General features: G+C 40.8%; 1 protein-coding gene across 1 annotated transcript in view; it reads left to right on the top strand.

The window, feature by feature from the left end:
• The window catches only part of PLCL1 (phospholipase C like 1 (inactive)), a 196,897-nt gene that overhangs the window by 7,699 nt on the left and 168,062 nt on the right, over positions 1-21,136 (top strand). The window lies entirely within an intron of this gene.

Raw genomic sequence — 21,136 nt, 5'->3', positions numbered from 1 at the left:
CCTCTCAGTGATTTTTGATATCGTTGACCATGGTATCCTTCTGGAGTGGCTGTCTGAGTTAGTGGTGGATGGCACTGTTTTTCAGTGCTTCTGGTCCTACTTGGATAGTCATTTCCAGAGGATGATGTTTCAAGAGTGATCTTTGGCCCTGTGGAGCCTTCATTGTGGGGTTCCTCAGGGTTTGATTTTATCCCCTAACATCTACATGAAACTGCTGAATGTTAACAAATATATATTTTTAGGATATACATTTAGGACAAAAATATATTCAGCGTTACTTGTGAAAACACCCTCATGAAATGAATATGGTGAAAACATTAATTGTACTGCAGTGAAGAAAGTAAAAGGTATATCATTTTTAACACAGTTTCCGTGTAATACTGCTTGTAATCTGTGCCAGATTACACAATAAAGGCGTGAATGTTTGGGTGTGTTTTTTCTGCCTGTTTTGGGTTTTCCTTTTAGCATAGAACTGAGGGGTAACTAACATGTAGCGCTAAACACCCTAAGTAAGGGATGAGGAACCTGAGGTCCTCCAGATATTGTTGGACCACAACTATCACCCCAGTGATTGGTCATGCTGGCTGGTCTGATGGGAGCTGGAATCCAAAAGTATGTAGAGGCCATAGGTTCCCTATCCTGCTGTAATTTATCTATAGTCAGTAAATTTAATTGTTTATAGCCAATGACCATCACAATACACTATGAGCACAAATCACAAAACTATAAAATGAAAGACAATTGCCTGCATCAGACCAGGACAAATCTACAATGTCCAAAATTTAGAAACATTCTTTCTAATCAGCATGCCTGGGGTTTGTCACTTGCACTATCCAGAAAGGCTGCCTTTATCTTTCTTACCACTAGTGCAAATAGTGCCACCCTATAGCTGATGCACTTATTGACATCTGCCATCAACCATTTAATTTTCAGATTTTCAAATCATCTGGTTGACCTAAGGCAATCTGAAAAGGGGAGATAAATTTAATTCTGGGTGAATCATACAATGGGCAATATAAAATGTAATGTACAAGCTTCTCGATAGGTCCTGATCCACATATAAAGGTGCTCTTTTTCGGATTTGTTACTATATCCCCAAAGACTCTCCTCCCTGGAAGAGAGGGGAGTGGTTGTGGGCGGGAGACCGAGCCCCGCCCCTGGTAGGGGGCATTAGCCCCCTCCCCTCCTACCTGGCTGGCGCCCACGCCCACCGGAGGTGGCCAACCAGGTGCCTCCGGGGGGCGTGTGTAGCAGCTTAATGCTGTGGTGCTAGCTCCACCTCCTCCTCATTTGTCGTCGTCCCTCAGCGAGTCACCCACCCTCCACTCCCATTTATCTCAGGGTATAGGTTTTTGGCCTTGCTATGGACCTTAGGTTGGTCGCCCTGGTTGGCTGGGGGGCCTGGTAGGAATTTTTCCATTTGGCATTAGGCCTTTTGGTTTTTTCGCCTACCTCGTAGCAATCGTCACAACTTTTGTGGTATTGGTGGGTAGGTTAGGCATTGGATTCATGTGTTGTGCTGTGTCAAGGGCTAGGTGTGGCCATCGCCTATGCTATCTACCGTGGGTTATTCCGTTAAAGGAATCTGGTGGTCGTGTATTCCGTCCGATGCCTGCTTGGCGGGAGGCCATGGCACGACCCTCGGTGACATCAGGGGGTGAGCCTATAGTTGGATGAGCATCAACAGGCTCCACCTACTGTTGAATAAACCCACCATCTATAGTCATCCAATGCCTAAGCCAATACCTTTTCACTGCTGTAATCAATAAAGTTGTGGCCTTTTCTTGCCCATTAACCTTATATCACGTGTCCTTGTGTATTTATTTCACATAGCGGGGTCGGGCCCTCGATCCACAACCAGATATTAATCTATAGATAAATTAGAATTGGGAAGCCCCGATAACAACAACAACAACAACAAATTATAAAAAATTATACCCCAGCCCTGATAATAATAATAATAATAATAATAATAATAATAATAATAATAATAAATTATAAAAAATTATACCCCAGCCATAATAATAATAATAATAATAATAATAATAATAATAATAATAATAATAATAATAAATATTATACCCCACCCTCCCCTGCCAGGGCTGGGCTCAGGGCAGCTAACACCAAATATGAAATACAATAAAATGTAATAGGAAAACAACAACAAACAGTTAATTAAAATACGGCTTAAAATGCAGCCTCATTTTAGTAAAGGTAAAGGGACCCCTGACCATTAGGTCCAGTCACGGATGACTCTGGGGTTGTGGCACTCATCTCACTTTATTGGCCGAGGGAGCTGGCGTACAGCTTCCGGGTCATGTGGCCAGCATGACTAAGCTGCTTCTGGCGAACCAGAGCAGTGCACGGAAACGCTGTTTACCTTCCCGCTGGAGCGGTACCTATTTATCTACTTGCACTGGCATGCTTTGGAACTGCTAGGTTGGCAAGAGCTGGGACCCAGCAATGGGAGCTCATCCTGTTGCGGGGATTCGAACTGGCAACCTTCTGATCGGCAAGCCCAAAGTTCAGTGGTTTAGACCACAGCGCCACTACATTTTACTACATTTTAGTAGTAGCCCATAAATCAAGACCATAAAGGGAGGAAACATCAGATATTCACCCGAGCTAGCTATCCATGCTGGTCCTACATGGGCCAGCAAAGAAGCCAAGGGAAAATTTATATACCAAATCCCATATAGGGGGTCAGAGCGAGTCTGAGCCGAAGGTCAGGCAGAACAGCTCCGTCTTGCAGGCCCTGCGGAAAGATGTCAAATCCCACAGGGCCCTAGTCTCTTGTGACAGAGCGTTCCACCACGTTTTATTTAACAAAATCTATGGTATATACTGCTTGATCTTTTTAATATATAAAAACGCTCTAAATGGTTTACAAAAATAATACCTGTTGGATATTACTGCATTACTGTGGAGAAAGATGTAGATAGGGCCATTATAGGAAATATATATTTGCCTAAGCTATTCAGATATTTCATCATAAAAGAAGAATGTGGCCTCTTTCTATAGGAAATACAATGTGCTTTTCCTACAGAAAGAAACCACATATTTCTTTTATGATGAAATATTTGGACAGCCTCTGCAAATTAATGTGATCATACAATGGTTGTCTAGAGAACAGTAATGAACTAAAGCAAAATTGGTCATTGTGTTCAAGTAACATTCTCAGTAATGAAGCATCTTAATTAAGAAAATGTGGCAATACTGATGCTCCTTTAAGGAAAGTTTATAGTCTAAATAATAAATATGCCATTGAAATTGAAATTGATGTAAAAATTGGAATTGATTTTCAGTGATGCTTATGGTAAACAGGATAGCACTGGGATTTGGGAGTTGGTGGGAGGCTTTGGAAGGGGCCAGGATTGCCATAGATTCTCACAATCCACCTAAAAGCAAAACAGAAAATGCAGCACGTCATTCATAAAGAGGGATTATACTTTCCTCAAAGATTACAGTTTTTAGGACTTATTTTGACTGACTGAGATTAAAGGTCAAAAGAGTCCTGCAGGATCAAGCCAAAGGTTTATCTGACCAGTTTCCTGCTTCTGTTTGGTGAACTGGGATATTGCCATCACCAGCTGCTGTAAAACATAACAGATGTACACATTTTTCAAGGTGTCTAACCATGGAAGTTATGAAATTGTTTTTTGTAGGATATGTACCTGTTGACCAATCTTTGATGCCATTCTTCTTCGGTTGCCTTGAACAGGGAAGTAAAACAATGGTCTCCAACTGTATGTCTTTTGCACAGGGGTCATCTGTAGCATTCTTTATGCGAAGCAAATTGGTTTTTCTCCCCATTAGAGACCATATTAGCATGGCCTCTGATTTGTGATTTAGCTCGTTACATATTCCACAGAAATTATTATGCTTCGGTAGAGCAATTACTGGGTAAATGCAGATTTGAGGCAGCCAGCCAAGCATGATGCCAAAGGAGCATTGCAGAACAGGGCTGACACATGCATAATATTTCAAAATCTGAATAATCACATCTTCCCAATATGTAACTAAGATGTACTAGCTAAGTGCATCTGTTACTTCCTCAGTAAGTTTAATCTGAAGTTTACAAGGATGCTTCTGCAAATATGCCTTCGTTTTGGCATGCCAGAGATACAGATAATCATTAGGATGACTGGATAATCTGAATTCTTGATATGAATAATAATAATAATAATAAATTTTATTTATACCCCGCCCATCCGGCTGGGTTTCTCCAGCCACTACACTAGCACAGAGGCTACACCAGTTTTCCTGAGCTGTCCCCCCCCCCCCGATTTTTTAGAGTACAGTTCCCATCAGTAACACCCAACATTGACTGTGGGGCTGATGGGAGCTGTGGTCTAAAAACATCTGGAGGGTACAAGCCCATGGAAAGGAAAAATGGGAAAGAAGAACCAGATTTTTAAAAATGGTGTTTTAGCAGCTGGAGGAGGAGAGGACAGAGGCTGAAGAAAGAGCTGTGAATACTTTGGACCCATGGGAAGCTCAACAAACTTGTTGTGTGTGTGTGTGCGCACACACACATGCACACAAACACACTTTGTCTTTGTGTGTGTAACTTTGTATTAATGTAACATTTTTATATCTAACAGTGTATTTTTGGAATATTTGTTTCAAGTTGTCTGTTGTTGCTTTGAGATATTTTTAATACATCAAGTGGTATAGAAATTAAATAATCAAATCAAATAAAAATGTTTTAACATAAATTGAGTTATTGCTGTATTTGTCATGTTATATTTAGATATGATTTAGTATAGTATATTCTGTATTTTAATGTTTGATGTTTTGTTGTGTTTTTATATATGCTGTAAGACTCCCAGAGTGGCTGGGGAAACCTAGCCAGATGGGCAGGATATCAATTAAAATGTTGTTGCTGTTGTTGTTGTTGTTGTTGTTGTTGTTGTTGTTGTTATGATGATGATGTAGGGCTCTCCATTTTGTTGTTGTTTTATTCTGAGCCATTTGAAGCAGATTTATATGGAAAAGTAGCATACAAATTTAAATAATAAATATTTTCTGTAGTAGGGCACTGTAGAATAGAATATTTCTATACTGTACTGTCAAATCACAGAATGTCAGGGCCATGTACAATTTTAACATCCCTACAACCATAAGGTTTTGGGTACCTGAAGTGATTCTCTTGTCAAAACTCTGGGCTACATCCGGTGGATATTATATCTCAGATTGAGTTTTACATACCACGTACGTATTGTTCACTTTCTTTGGTGGAGGAATTTACATCTGACATTTTCTATGTGTGCAGTTCCCTCTTACCACAGATCTAGAGATTGTATAGTTACTTTACACTCTGACACCATGTAGAGTTAAGAGAGATTCCATGATGATGTGGTGATGTTCCATCTTCCCATACTCCCTGGACAGTGCCACCTCATGGCTCTTGTTTGTCCATACATACAGGTAATACCACAAATAATGGAGAGAGAGAGGTCGTTTTAGAGACCATTTTACCTTGGGAAGCTTTTTGAAGGTGTGTCCAATTTAAATGTAACCCCAAATGCTTTGGATTGGCATTTATTCCACCAGAAATGCCTATTTCCCACCTATGGACAAGTGTAGGTGCAGCTAGTGATGTGGGTGTTCTGGAAAACTTTGAATTAGAAAATGTCCAGCTTGCATTGGAAAATATTTGCATGCCCTGGGGAGTGATCATATTTAGTTTGTATTTAGTGAACAAAGCCTTTAAAAAGTACCCCTCTTCATATTTTAACCCAGTACACCGCAAACATTTGATCTGAAATATTTGGGAGGGGAAATTTAAGCACAGTGCATTTCCTTTCCATTGTTTAAATTTTAAGAATAAAAACAAAGGCACTGAGTACTATTGACACACTAATAAATTTTAGCCATCTGAAGAACTGTGCATGATATGTTGACTGGCATACTTGCTAGGGATAATCATCTGAAAAACATTACTGAAAACCATTAATTAAAATTTCGAAACTCCCCAGCTTGCCTATTATTGTAGTTCCAGTTGGCATTCATTCATTGTTCCTAATAAACTGGTAGAATGAAAGAAAATCCACACACACACACACACACACACACACACACACACACACACAGAGGAAAGTGTTCTGTCTTGAAAACAATTCTGCAGAAAAGTTTCCATCCCACATCAATGGGTGCATCCAAATGGAGTTGTTTTGATATTTTGGAGCAGACTTATATTCAGATGTGTGTGGATAGCAATATCCTAACTTATGTTTACCCTGTTATATGGCAAATTCTATTTTGAGCTAAGTCAGTATTTCATCTAAGCTAACCATGTGTTTGTGGCGGTGGTCTTAAACCCATCACTTTATGTGTTTTCCATTGCCCATGAACAACTTCTTTTTTTCTTTTTTAAAGCCTATCCATTTTGCTCTGGGCATTTCAGCAGCTCTGTCCTAAATCCACATAAGCTTTCAACTACAGTACCTCTAAAATATGGTCTTAAGGGAATAGATGGTGAGGATTGGTTGCTCCCTGGCTTGGCTAAGAAAGATATGCATGACCTTCTTCATGCATCCCCCCCCCCCACCAGATACAACAAAAAGAAAAAGAAAGAGAGAGAGAGAGAGAGAGAGAGAGAGAGAGAGAGAGAGAACAAACAAACAAAGTCATATTAACAATAAAAACAGTACACCAATCCTGTCTTAAATATACATACATGCCAGTTCCGTATTTTCCTTAGCCGAAGATTCACTTTTCTGCACATAAAGAATTATGCATAGACTTTGCAGATTCTTTTTTTTTTTTTAAGTCAGTCTGATAAGAGGGAACAAACTTACTTTCTCTTTCCAAAGATAAATTTTCCAGAGTCCTTGCAGGTTCACCGAGTCGGGAACTTGAAATAACTGTTCCCGTTTTGCCACGGTCCAATTCCCCCCCCCCCATCAATTTAAGTCCTGGAACATTTGTTTTCATGCTGCAATGGCGGTACTATTTTTGGACTCCTTCAAAACTTTTGGCCGAAAGTTAGAGATGATGGGAGTTGTGATCCAACATAATCTGGAGGATAATAGGTTTTCCATTCCTGTTTCAGATGATTTAAAATACATGTTATTCATCACATGAAGTTTGTACAACCTCCAGTGGTGTGATCTGTCATCTCTAGGCAATAGATGGGGGAAGTCTTGGAAAAAAATACTAAAAACACCACTTCTATTCTCTACCCCACCATATTGATTTATTTTCAGATGTGCAGAGATGGGCATGCAGTGTAAGAGAGTGAATAAAAAGCTAGAATGGTTTGCTACTTGGACTGAAAAGAGCCACAATATGGGGAAGAGCATCGAACCAATCAATCTCTGAGGAGACTTTGCTAACTATGCATAGGTATACATTTTGGGATATCCATGGGGTTTGAGGGGAAGATCATACTGTAGATGGAGCAACAGAGCTCCCGCACAGGACACTTATAAATAATGGGGGAGGTTTACTGAGAGCAGAGAGGTTTATAATAGGATGATCTTGAATTTCTACTTTATTACCAGCTAGCTTAGATACGGAATCTACCATTAGTTGAGGTTTACATTGCATCCTGTCACTAGGATATTTTTTTAAAAATACTTTATCAATATTTCTATAGCCACTAATGGCTTCTTTTAGTAATTTGTACTGTTGCCTTCACATCTAACATAAAAGCACTTAAAAACGAGCAAACACTTTCCAGCCATAAACTCTAGCAATTATTGTCTAGCAATTAATGTATATATTTTTAAAAGGCAAGTCTCATTGTTTCCCCCTTCAGCATCTCTCCCTCAGCATGTTGTTCATTTGCTCAGTGTTGCAGCTATTCAGATGGTCAAGGCTGCAATCCTATTTGTCATTGTTTTGACCATAGGTAATGTCCCTTGAGCATGGTTGATATGGGTGTGTCTGAGGTTATCTGCTCAATTAGCAGCCTCCCCCTCTTCCTGTCTTTGTTCTTCAGACAGCATGAGAGAGAGAGACTAAAACTTATATAGCAGCAGTGAGGTACTTGTGGCCCTCAGATGTTGTTGGATTCCAACTCCCATCAGCTCAAGCCAGCATGGCCAATGACCCAGGGATGATTGGCGCTGTCATTCAACAATAGACTGGAAGAGCACAAGTTCCCTATCCCTGCTATAATACAAGCGCCACCGTGAGCAATATGGAGTCTTGCAGAGGGCATTGGATCATCCCCATCTAGACAGATGTATGTGCTTCCTACATCGGTGTCCGTTAAGGAAACACCTATTGTTCACCTATGTACTATGAGACCTAGAGAGAGGGAGGTTTTGTATAACATGACTGCATAACTGTAATCCATGTCACACTGTTAGACTAATTTGAATGTAGTGTTCAAGGTGTTTCCCCTGCTCTTTCTGAGCACAAAGTCCTCTCCTCACCCCTAACAGTCTGTGCACTGTTCAGTCAGCTGTGCTCCAGTGCCTCCTTGATTAAAATGACAGTTTAGCTAATGGAGTACAATGACTTCCCCTTGAATTTGTTCACTGCTGATAACCTTGGCCTTTGCAGGGCAGAGGAAACCAATGGGCCGAAGTTGACTCATTATGTTCTTTTTCCTATAAGATTTGCAAATACTTTCTGCCTGTGCTGTTTATTTTGCAGCTCAACAAACCAATATGTTAAAGCATTCATGACCTATAACATCACTTACATTCCTGTAGTGCCAGCTGAATGTTAGACGGGATATATATTCTCTTAAGCATTTATTTGCCTGTGGGACATGAAGTTAAGAGTGGATGGATCCATCTCTTATAAATATATTTTGACCTAAAATATTATTTCAATGTACTTTGGCATATTTTTTGAGCTGAGAGTTGTGTAATAACATTTGGAGAATACAACATACGGAGGAAATTACCTTCCAATCCACACAGTAGTTGAGGGAGTTCTGATCAGGGCAGTGCACATCGGAATTATAGGAACCATATCTCTAAAATATCCCACATGACTCTGAGCTAAAGTCATGAATTCATGTGTTCCACCACTACCAGGACTATGCTATAGCTGGTTCCCCCCCTCCACTTTCAGGGAGAAGCGCCATAGCACAGTAGTAGAACACTTGCTTTGTATGCAAATAGTCCTTTTTTCCAATACTTGGCATCTTTAAGTAGGGTCAGGAATGTTTTCTGCCTGGAGAGTCGCAGTAAAGGTAAAAAAAGGTAAAGGTAAAAGACCCCTGGATGGTTTAGTCCAGTCAAATTTGACTATGGGGTGTGGCGCTCATCTCCGCTTTCAGGCCAAGTGAGCCAGTGTTTGTCTGCAGACAGCTTTCCGAGTCATGTGGCCAGCATGATTAAACTGCTTCTGGAACAATGGGACACTGTGCCAGAGCCACGGAAGCGCCATTTACCTTCCCACTGCAGCGGTACCTATTTATCTACTCACGCTGGTGTGCTTTCAAACTGCTAGGTTGGTAGGAGCTGGGACAAAGCAACAGGAGCTCACCCCGTTGCGGGGATTCGAACTGTTGACCTTATGATTGGCAAGCCCAAGAGGCTCGGTGGTTTGGACTACAGCGCCACCTGTGTCCCTGGTAGAGTCACAGTAGACAATTCTGAGCTTAGATGGACCAGTGATCTGATGGTATAAGGCAATTTCCTATGTTCTTATGAATGGGCTCAACTTCCCACCTGTGTCACTGCTGCCCATTCACTTGCTCGTTCCTGCTTGGCCCAATCTCTGCAACCAAAGAGGAAGAGGGCAAGGCAAGTGGAGGATGTCATGCTTTGGGGAGGGTAAGGAGTTAGGAAGTGACAGCTAGGAGGCTCTGCAGGTCACCAATTGGCCCCCTGTAGAGGTGTGGGTCTCAGCAGGAGCCTGGTGCTGCCAGTCCTCTCTGTAGAAACCCACCGATTTTTCGCTCTACAGTTTTAGTGAGTAGTGGAAGAGGAAAATTTTTGCCAATTGGGCACAAACAGTAAGATCTTTCCGGCATTTCAATCCTTGATCCTGTTTGTATTAAAAAGGACTTTGCGACAACTAAAGCTTCATTCATGAAGTATTGATTTAAAAAGACAGGTCAGTTGACTGAATGCATTTAGGAAATGCTTTGGAAATGTCATTATGTGTTTTCAGCAGAGCTAAATCACAGGTCGGGTTTAAAGGATTACATTTGCTGGCAGTAGACAAACACAAGTGAGATGTAAAAATTTCCACAGTTAGAAATTTTATTATGGGAAGTTAGTGTTAGTTGGCAGCAGGAATAATTGTCGTTGCAATCCTGTGCCCAGTTCTGCCTGTTTAATTCCACTGAAGCAAGGAAGTTTCAGCAGATGTAACTGATGAAGGATTGTAACCTGAATTTGCATCATCTTACAATGGACTATTTCTTCTCTACTCAAACAATATTGCTGATACAAAATAAGTTTTAAAGTGTTTATTGCTCTTGCGTGCCTTGGTTACCCAAGTTGTTGAGATGCACATGACTCCTTGTCTGGCAAAGCGCAAGGGAAACTAATTCTCATGTAGACATGCCCACTTCTGCTGGGTTGTCACCAGCATGGAAGCTGGCATTCTCCCTATGGGACAAACAAGAGCAACTCTCTTGTCCCAGTACATTCCTCTTCTACTCTTTGTGCGCACAGGCACTTTTTAAAAAGTAAAGCAAATGCTCCAGCCTGGTGTGTCAAAAACCAGTGTGGGCGCAGTAGTGAAGATTGCTACAAAAAGCAACATCAACAGGAATTCCTATATAAAAAAAATCCTTCCAGTAGCACCTTAGAGACCAACTAAGTTTGTTATTGGTATGAGCTTTCGTGTGCATGCACACTTTTTCAGATACCAATAACAAACTTGGTTGGTCTCTAAGGTGCTACTGGAAGGAATTTTTTTATTTTGTTTTGACTATGGCAGACCAACACGGCTACCTACCTGTAATAGGAATTCCTATGTGAGTCTGAAAGTTTCCTTTTCAGACAACAAGACGAGTTATTCAAGTATTTTCATATTGTTAGGTTCTCAAATTTTTGAAGGTTCTGGAAGCTCACAGGGCTGTTTCATTTGTGTGTGTATGTTTCAATCCTTTTAATTTACAAATGTTCACTTCTCCAAACCTAGGGTTGCCCACCCCATATGAATCAGCAACCTTGTTCTTGAATGCTTTTGTTTTGTTTCCAAACTCAAACCACCTGACTTTGCTATTAGAGGAAACATGATAATGGCTCTGCTTGTTGACAAGACAAATAATAGACTGCAGCTCAGTTGTTGTTTTAAAGAATAAGTTTCCTGTATAGAAAATGATCATGGTGAAGCCTGAGCATATGTAAATGTTAACCTCCCAAAGCTGTATTTAGAGTAGCAAAGCAGAAGTCACCTGCACACAAGAACCCACCGTTTCAGAATTCTTTTTTCCTCTGGGGGAATTATGAGTGTTGTCGACTTGGAGTGTGTCGTTTTTGGCTGCTCCATCACTGTGAGGAGAAAAGTATTGTCGACAACATTGAATGGTGCTGGTCTATAAACACAGGGCTCTATGAAATACAGTGGTACCTCGGATTAAGAACTTAATTCGTTCCGGAGGTCCGTTCTTAACCTGAAACTGTTCTTAACTTGAGACACCACTTTAGCTAATGGGACCTCCCGCTGCTGCCGAGCTGCCGCCACGTGATTTCTGTTCTCATCCTGAAGCAAAGTTCTTAACCCGAGGTACTATTTCTGGGTTAGCAGAGTCTGTAACCTGAAGCATCTGTAACCTGAAGCATCTGTAATTCTGTTGGGACCTTTCCCTGTGCTGATATTCTTTGTTGTTCTTGTCTCAGCTAAACTGTATATAACAAATGGATGGTTAACCTGCTCAATACATAATGACAAGGTGTGATGGATTTTTTAAAAAAAATAATGGGATCCCACCCCCCCCTCTTGGATGTAGAGGCCAGTCATGATAATGGATTTTGAAAGACATGCAGTTTGTCCTCAGCAACACCTTGGAAGCTGTTCTCTGTGTTAAGTGTAAATCAGCATACACAAAATGAGATGGAGCAACCAGTCATTTCACTTCTTCTAGTACAGGGTTCCTAGTGTGGTCACCTGGTGCAACTACAACAAAATGGAGTGGTTTGGAAAGTTAATGGACTTCACTCATGACTCTGCCCTGAGGAGTGTGTACTTAGGGTGTTGGTCTGGGACCTGGGAAACCAGGGTTCAATGCCTGCTCAGCCTTGAAACTCACTGGGTTACCTTGGCACAATCTCTCAGCCTAACCTCCCTCATGAGGTTGTTGTGAGGATAAAATGTACATAACACTTTGAACTCTTTGGAGGAAAGGTGGGATATAAATGTAATAAACAAACAAATGCATGCCAGACTTTTGCTCGCCTGGATTTGTGTTCTGCTGTTTGGATTCTCCTTCATTGGAGATTGGGAGCCACCAGCCCAGGATATTGTATTAGTGGATTTCCTACATTCATAGGCGGTTGATGACCTTTGAGGTCCTTGCCAACTCTGTGATTCAACTTCTATCTTTATCCTTGGTCAGGGAAATCCATTTGACTCCTACGCTTACAATGTTTTGATAACTCCTGGAAGCTTTTTTAAATTTTAAGCAAGTTGTTTGGTTGGTTCCTCTCCCTGGAACTTTTTGCCTGCTGCATTGTGTGTTATTTATTATTTTATTTTGGTTTGATCTTACTGCTTTAGTTGTATGTCATCCGCTTTTGGGTAGTTTACTTGTGAGCTGAGAAAAATGGGACATAAATATTTTAGAAAAATAAATAAGGATCCAAATATAGCCTGGCTTTATACTGATACTTCTCAATGTCATTTTCTTACCAGGAGAGAGAGAGAGAGGAGATAATGTGTGAAGAAAAAAAAGCAGCCAGCTTGCTAAATGTGAACTGGCCCCTGTGGTTAGAAATACCCATCACTTCTGCTAGAGGTTGAAAAATCAGCATGCAAAGATGAAACAAAGTAGGGATGGAGAAACATTTTGTTTAAACTGCATTTTTAAATTAATTTACCTAATTTGTACCTCTTGGATGAAGGCAGTGTACACACCAGGGGTCAGCAACCTTTTTCAGCCATGGGCCGGTCCACCGTCCCTCAGACCGTGTGGTGGGCTGGACTATATTTTTTTGGGGGGGGATGAATGAATTCCTATGCCCCACAAACAACCCAGAGATGCATTTTAAATAAAAGCACACATTCTACTCATGTAAAAACACCAGGCAGGCCCCACAAATAACCCAGAGATGCATTTTAAATAAAAGGACACATTCTACTCATGTAAAAACACCAGGCAGGCCCCACAAATAACCTAGAGATGCATTTTAAATAAAAGGAGCACAATTTCTGTTCTTATCCTGAAGCAAAGTTCTTAACCTGAAGCACTATTTCTGGATTAGTGGAGTCTGTAACCTGAAGCGTATGTAACCTGAAGCGTATGTAACCTGAGGTACCACTGTACAATTATCCTTTGGATTTCACAGTTCTGCCAATACAGCTATTAATATAGAAAACATAAAAAATGTGTACTTTTGGATGAACTGCACTTTGCCATGCATGCACTGTTATGTATTCAAATATACGTAACAGAATTATGAATGAATACATACAAAATTTACATGAACTGGAAATAGTCTGATCTGCGTATCTCTAAAAGGAACAATTGCCTGGTTTAAAATCCATTAATGAATTTTATCATCCCTCCTTTTAAAAATCTGTAGCTTTAGCCATGTTTCTGCCAAAGTAAAGTGTCAAAATGTTACCCAGAGGTCTGCCTTCAGTTGATTTTCCATCTGATGAAACACTACCCCACAAGACAAAATATTTGGGAGATAGTAGAAGCAGGCGGATTCCTAATTCAAATAAACAGTAGCTTTGTGTTATTACCTCATTGCCTCATTCACCAGAGAGTCATGAAACCTCAATATTTATAAAGACATCATACTTGAGTATTTGTTTTTCCAACCCGGTAAAATGTGAGCATGATGCCTAAGGACAAGAGCATGAATTCATCACTGTGATGAATCATTCCATTAACTTGTACATTACAATTGTGTATTTTTTAAAGCAGATTTTAGTTAGGGCTTCACCTTCTTTGTATAAATCTGTGTGTCAGAAGCTGGTTTTGATGACTATAAAAGGAAAACATTCTTCAAGATAGTAATACCGTAAGTGAGCATTTGAATCGAACTAGCAGGCAATAGCTGCTGAGTCCCAAGGAAGGTGAAATCTTTATGAATGGCTGGCATGATACAAATGAGGCAAGTCTCTGAAGCTGTTTAATTACTGAGCATCTAGTTAATTCTTATATTGTGTCCCTCAGGCTAGGTTTCCTGCAATACCATCTGGGATGATAAATTAGTTTCAGCTGTTAACATATAGAGCAGAGAATGCCTTGTGTTATCCTCTGGTGAGAAAATCTGTGAGTTTGTTCTCTCTCCTCCAGCTCAATATGCAAGCACTTTAAAAAGATCCCCAGAGTTTTATTCAAACAAGAAGTTTGACTCCCCTTGCCTTGGATCTAGATTTAAGGGAGGATTTTTGTCTACATAAAGACTGCAAGGCTAATCAAAATGATTTTACCTTTTGAAGGTATATTCTAGTATCTCTCCCTTCTTGTTCTTCCTTTGCTTCTTTGCCGCCATCTTCTCCTTACTCCTTTTTGTTGTTAATTTGTATTACAGTATATACCATTTTTCTGTCAATGTCATTGATCCTTTTGGTTATTATAACGGCAAAGACCTGTGTTCCCTTCAGTTTCGTAATGTGTATGAAAGCTCAAAGGGAAGTTTTCATTTAGCATAGATACTTTGCTTCCCTGCATTCCCCACTTAACAACTAGAATATGGGACACAGACATTCACAAAGTGGCTAGCAAGATGAGAATAGCAATATAAAAACAGGAATACTTCTCAAAACACCATTGCAATAAACAGATTAATGCTGTCTTCCCCAACTCCCATTTCCTGGCCATTTCTCATGCTGTTTGTGGCTGATGTGAAGTGGAATACAGCACCATCTAGATGGCTACCCCTGATTCAATAAGCAGGAAGCTTAGGTCATTCCCATATGACACTCCATAGCCTGCCTGTTCAAAAAGCTGGATTACAAGTGAGCATTACTGGCCCTGCTGCCCATATCTGATAAAGTTTTGGAGAATCAAGGTTTCATTCCATGGCTTAGGAATAGAAGCTATCTTTCATATGACCAAAGACTGCCATTGAAATTGATATCTTTGGATGAAGTTCTTACCTATAACTTTCAGCAACAATTTTTCATAGATGTGAAGGTTTCATCCCTTCATCCTGCATTACATCACTATCCAGTACTGTAATGTATGACAAAAGGATCAGTCATTTCCCACGTTTTAGTGGTGAGGTGGAGAAGTGTGCACAAAATATTTGTGCTTATTAAATATTTGTGTGAAATCAGTGGTTAAAATCAGTGCAGTTTTGAACAGTTTAGTCTGTCGTCTTGATTCAAAATAGCACCCAGTTGTATCCCAACAGAGATAAGAGTGTGCTCCTTGATATGGGGAACCATCAACAAAATTTGGTTATGATGTCTTTAAAGGTAAAGGGACCCCTGACTGTTAAGTCCAGTTGTGGATGACTCTGGGGTTCTGGTGCTCATCTCGCTTTACTGGTTGAGGGAGCCGGTGTTTGTCTGCAGACAGGTGATGTGGCCAGCATGACTAAGCCGCTTCTGGTGACCAGAGCAGCGCACGGAAACGCTGTTTACCGTCCCACCGGAGCGGTACCTATTTATCTACCTGCACTTTGACGTGCTTTCGAACTGCTAGGTTGGCAGGAGCTGGGACTGAGCAACGGGAGCTCACCCTGCCGTGGGGATTCGAACCGCCGACCTTCTAATTGGCAAGCCCTAGGCTCTGTAGTTTAGACCGGAGTGCCACCCGCGTCTTTAGAGGTGTCCAAATGCATAAAAACAACTTTCCAAAATATACAGTAGGACAATATATATACCGTATTTTTTGCTCTATAAGACTCACTTTTTCCCTCCTAAAAAGTAAGGGGAAATGTGTGTGCGTCTTATGGAGCGAATGCAGGCTGTGCAGCTATCACAGAAGCCAGAACACCAAGAGGGATTGCTGCTTTCACTGCGCAGCAATCCCTCTTGCTGTTCTGGCTTCTGAGATTCAGAATATATTTTTTCTTGTTTTCCTCCTCCAAAAACTAGGTGTGTCTTGTGGTCTGGTGCGTCTTATAGAGCGAAAAATACGGTAATATATAAGCAATAATATATTAGCATTTGGCTAGCCAATTGGAATGGGCTACAAAAGTGTGTGTGCTTCTGTGTTCTTACGTTATACTACCACATGGAAATCCTTTTTCTTGGTAGTGGCTATGCCCAACAGGATCTCTTAAGGGGTGTCACCTGCGGCTGATGCTGATAACAGGTTTAATTCCTGGTAATGGTTTAGAAACGAGAGAGAATGCATGTTATGCCTTAAAACCTAGAATGGATATGTAAGTTCTATAGCTTACTGCTGGACACATAAGAAACAACAAGAATTGGATATTGCAGTGTCTGAAGGTGCACAGCATTGCACACCTTTTTGTATTCCCCCAACTACAAGTGGTTGAGTCTGAACTTTATTCAGAATGAGATACCTCTGCCAATACTGACACTTGCTTTCATGTGATACAAGGGGCAAGGACAGTTCCATTTTTCAGCACTATAAAAGTGATTTTACTTTGATGATGCAAAGTTAAAATATGGTAGAATTTGCTGCTTTCTTGAACAGCAGGGGTTGAATTCTGAGTCAGATAGATTATAATTAGCTGTTTTTGTTCAGCTCAGCATGTTGATGCTCCTGGGTGTCTGTCTTGGGAGAGAGCAAGTGGCTTCAGACATTATCAAAGGTGGAAATTAATTATGTGTTCTTCCACTTTTGCTGGCTGTACTAATGTCCAGAGCTGCTGAAAAAGAGGTAGTCTTTATGGCAGGAAAGAAATGGAGATGGCCAAACCAAAGTATCTTTCTGCTTTATTTCAGACTGGGAAACCAATGTACAAGCAAGAAATCGAATGAAAGGCTATGTGAATCAGCTAGTCTTTCTGCAATCCTGTGTCTTTCTGCAAGTGTGTGTGTTGAGGCCGTTTTGTTGCTCAGCATAGCAAATGTTTAGGCATAAAAACTGATAGTACAAATTACCGTATTTTTCGCTCTATAACACGCACCTGACCATAACACGCACGTAGTTTTTAGAGGAGGAAGATCCGTAGGCATGCCACCCATAGGCATTCCCTCCATAACACGCACAGACATTTCCCCTTACTTTCTAGGAGGAAAAAAGTGAGTGTTATGGTGCAAAAAATACGGTAAATATGTTTTGGGAAGCTGATACTTGGGGTGGAAATACTGGAGGAAAATGAGCTCATTGACCCACCCACCTACTACCGTATTTCTCCATGTATAAGACTAGGTTCCCCCCCCCTAAAAACTAATGTCCAAAATTTGGGGGTGTCTTTTACATGGATAAATCTTTCCCCATTATCTTAAACCGGAGTCCCCAAAAATAGGGGGCATCTTATACATGGGGGAGTCTTATAGATGGAAAAATATGATACTTGCTAATACCAAGTTATGCCCAAATAAGCTTTTACCATAGTTTTTCTGCATCACAACAATGCTGAGCCTGATTCTACTGGTAGCCTTATTTGGTGTTAAGTTGAATTTTAGTGCATATGTTGTTTATTCAGGATTTCATCAGTTATATATGCATTGAGTTGGATGCCATGATGGATCTGCTTCAGGTTTGAGTTAGCGTTACATGCAAATAAATGCAAAAGTTAACTATATGCCACCAGCTGAGAGAGGTTGTTTTATGTCACAAACCACAGTGTGCTGGCAACCCATGAATGAAAAAATATCTTGTCGGTAGAAAAGTTACAAAAAGAGAGATCTCTGTCTTACATAAAATTTGTAAGTTAATCACGAGTCACTTATCTTAAAAATAAAACCTGGCAAGATAATGATTCCAATAGTTTATAAGCATGTAAGACAAATAGCTTGTTTACCAAAGGAGCACATTCAGACAGCATTTAGCAATTCAACTTTTAATTAGGTAAATTTTTATTAGATTGCCTAAGCTCTGTAGGATTCCATTTCAGCACTCTGTTTACCAATAGACGTCTTACTCTCTTTGGTTTAGTATTGCTAATTAGGTGGTGGTTAGGCACATAATTTTAAAAGTGGAATTAGTTTTTTGAAGTTTGAGAATCCTGGTTCTAAAGCAATATCAAAGGGAAAGAATGGTTCCCTAAGGAACTGGCCATGATTTATTTAGTTTTTAGTTTTGTGCTACAATCTTTGTGTCTTGATTGGTTTACTTGACCCTGAACAGATGGAGTTGCTTTATACTGAGTCATATCACTGGCCTATCTTGCTTGGTATTGTCTAGTCCAAACTGGTAGCAGCTCCAAACTTGAGGTCCTTTAGCAGGATGTACTGGGGATTCAGCCTGGGACTATATATGCAAAGCATGTGCTGTCTCTTACTGAACTTTGCTCCCTCTCATCAGTGTTGTTTTGCATTTGTGGCAGTAAAGCATTGGGCAACTGCTGCAATGTCATGGAATGTTCACAAAAATTCCAAGTGCTCAGGGAACAAAACAGTTGGAATGTTTCCAGTTCTGTTTATTAACAGAGGGGAAAGTTTCGTTTTAGCTAGTATTAAAATGCCATACAGATCCTAGGGACAGCAGGTTTTTAGAGCAGCCTGAGGATTGGAAAGTCTGAGATCCGTGGTGGTGGGGTAACTAAGGGGCCGGAAGCCCAGAGGCAATGTGGGTGAAGGAAAGACTGGAACTGGGAAATAAGAGTAGGTGAAGGAGACTTGAAGAAAAGGGCAGAACAGCTTCAAAACTGAGACAAGGGGATGGGTGGAGACTGAGTTTTACATATTTATTTGAAATAAGTAATTATTTGGCTGCAGGCTTCTAGGCAACAGTGGTGGACTTCAGATGACATGCTCTAGGTACGATTGAGAATTTTTGAACTGGTCTTGTGTCAGTCCATTGTAAGTGCAGTTTGAGCTACTGCTGTGATTAGCAAATAATGGTGTAAACTGCTTAGCTCCATGTCAGGAAAAGCTTCACCTGCTGATCAACCCTCTGTTGAAGACACAGGAATAATCTAACAGCAGTTTTAATGTTAACAAACAGTAATGCACTATGTTCTGGTCTGATTCCTAAAATAGCTGGGTACATTTAGGTACCATGGGAGCCCAAGTGGAACAGCACAGATAGTGGAGACTGTTTCAAAATTGCTGTGATACTTTATGATGCAAGATAATGGTTGGAATCCATCAAGAACCTTTCTAGTGACACCGAATCTGTTTAAGAGATGACATGAAAGGTGGACACCTAAAACTACAAGCTGAACCTTCTAAAATACTCTCCAAAAAAGCTGACATTAAATATAATTTTATTTTGTGGGAGGAAAAATATGGTGAAAGGTTTTGGAGAAAAAAAAATAGACAATGTATTCTAAAGTATCACAATCATTGTAATTTGTGTAATTCAATGAGGCGTTCATTATAGTGGATCAAATACACTGGAGGCACAAGACTAATCCAGAATTTCTCCTCCCAAGTCTGAGACAGAAAGAATACGGGGGGGGGGGGGAGCATTAACAGTCACTCAGGATTGTCTGATAATTATAAAAAGGATCAAATTGTGACTGGTATTTCTGGCTCAAAAAGAAGCAATGATTGATATAGTTTATTTCAAGAAGTAAATGCAACTTGATTATATTGTCTTTTGGAGAGCCACAGTGCAAGCACATAGCACAAAAAGTACATAAGACAGGGGTCGTCAACCTTTTGGGACCAGTGGGCAGATTTGGAATTTTTGTGGGTGCCCATCACCAAATGGTTGCCACAACTAAACATATGCAGAATGACAAAATGGTGTAGACATGTTGCACCTGATCCCCATCAACAGGAAAACGGCACCCATATCAGTCACTACCATGCTTGCTCAAAGAGTGAAGCTTTTCATACCTGTCCTCTGTTTAGAACACAGGGCAGGATGAGTGTCTAGTCTTAGAATATAACAAAATGTGGGCATGTGTAAGGGGGCATGTTCAATGTAGGAGAATCCAAACTGGTGCAAGCAGTAACTGAGCAGGAAGGGCACACAACCTTGTGGATTTTTGAGGAAATATTTATTGAGAACTTTTGTCTTTTTATATTTTTATTGTGTTAACAACAACAACAAAAATACACACCAGGCTGGTACGATAAAAATAGCATATATTTCCATTTATAGGATGCCCCCATGTATAAGACTACCCTTATTTTTTTGAACCCCAAATTAAGAAAACCAAACCCTAAAATAGAAGTGAAAATCTGGATGATCTGCGGTGGCAAGTTTCACAGTTTCCAGCATGAGGTGCATGCAGTGCACCGTGGTGCAGATGCAAAGGCAGTGGTTGGGGCACCGCATGCTCCCCCTCAGTGGCAGCTGCTGCGGGGAAGCGAGGGGAAGGAGGCTCCCAAGCAGGACACTGAGGAAGAGCCGGGGGAAGGCAGCGCCCACTCTGCGCCGGGCCATGCCATCGAGCAAACTGAGCTGAGGGACGTGGTGAGTGGGCTGGAGGCAGGCTGGGAGTTCGAGAGGGGAAGAGGGGGGGGGAAAGGAAAGAAGGGCAAGGAGAGGTAGCTGAGGCAGCTCTCAGCAGCGGTGGTGGCAGCTGCTCTTGCTCCAGTGGTCAAGCAAGAGGCGAGCCAGTTGCATGCAGCCCAGAGGGGGGAGGAGAAAGGGGGGACAGCAGCAAAAGGGACTACCTCAGCCCGCCCAAGCCAAAATCCCGGATATATGCTTACATATTAAAAAAATTCCCCTGGATGCCAATTTTCCATGTACAAGACAACTCCCAATTTTTTACTAATCTTTTTTAGCAAAAAAACTCATCATATACACAGAAAAATACGGTAGGCTGAGTATACTTTTTAAGCATAGAAAAAAATGGGTAGGATGAATTTTAAAGAGGAATAATATACAGTGGTGCCCCGCAAGACGAAATTAATTCGTTCCGCAAGTTTTGTCGTCTAGCGAATTTTTCGTCTTGCGAATCACGAAATCCCATAGGAATGCATTGAAAATCAATTAATGCGTTCCTATGGTCAAAAAAAGTCCAAACAAAGCCAAATTTGGTACAACAAC

The sequence above is a fragment of the Podarcis bocagei genome, assembly GCF_964188305.1.
Source record: "Podarcis bocagei genome assembly, chromosome: 1".
Lineage (NCBI taxonomy): Eukaryota > Metazoa > Chordata > Lepidosauria > Squamata > Lacertidae > Podarcis > Podarcis bocagei.
Note: the sequence above shows the minus strand (reverse complement) of the source record. Positions and strands in the feature narration are given on the sequence as shown.